Here is a 773-nt window from a genome sequence, read left to right on the forward strand (position 1 = left end):
ACTGGAGAGGGGCTGTGGGGAGGGGTCCCACAAAGAAACACTGGAGAGGGGCTATGGGGAGGGGTCCTGCAGGAGACACTGGAGAGGGGCTGTGGGGAGGGGTCCCACAAAGAAACACTGGAGAGGGGCTATGGGGAGGGGTCCTGCAGGAGACACTGGGGGGGGGCCACAGGGAGGGGTCCCGCAGGAGACACTGGAGAGGGGCTGTGGGGAGGGGTCCCACAAAGAAACACTGGAGAGGGGCTATGGGGAGGGGTCCTGCAGGAGACACTGGAGGGGGGCCACAGGGAGGGTTCCCACAGGAGACACTGGAGTGGGGCCACAGGAAGGGGTCCCGCAGGAGACACTGGAGGGGGGCCACAGGGAGGGGTCCCGCAGGAGAATATTTGGGAGTGGGAAGCAAGGCCGCGTGGCTGCGGTAGTGTTGAGGAGATGGATTTAGGGAAGATTTGGGAAGTACCAGGATGGGCAGCCGTGTCTGGTCTGGGATGGAAAATACAGTCTAGAGAGACTCTGAGCTCGCTCCAGGACGCCTGCCCAGGGCCATGTGGCAGGTTTCAGTGTTTGGTTTGGAGGACAGTGTTAAAAACAGTGGAATCTCACAGGAAAACCCCAATAGCCGCACCTGGGAGGAACAAGGTTTCCAGTACTGGGTGTTTGCATGGACAGTACTGGTCCGTCCACAGGAAGGATTTGCACGGCTGGGTGCTGAGACCTGCCGTGAAAACATCATCTTGCTCATAGAAAATGAAGTTTTTAAGTTTCTCATTGAT

The sequence above is a fragment of the Galeopterus variegatus genome, unplaced genomic scaffold, assembly GCF_000696425.1.
Source record: "Galeopterus variegatus unplaced genomic scaffold, G_variegatus-3.0.2 Scaffold6961, whole genome shotgun sequence".
NCBI classification, from domain to species: domain Eukaryota; kingdom Metazoa; phylum Chordata; class Mammalia; order Dermoptera; family Cynocephalidae; genus Galeopterus; species Galeopterus variegatus.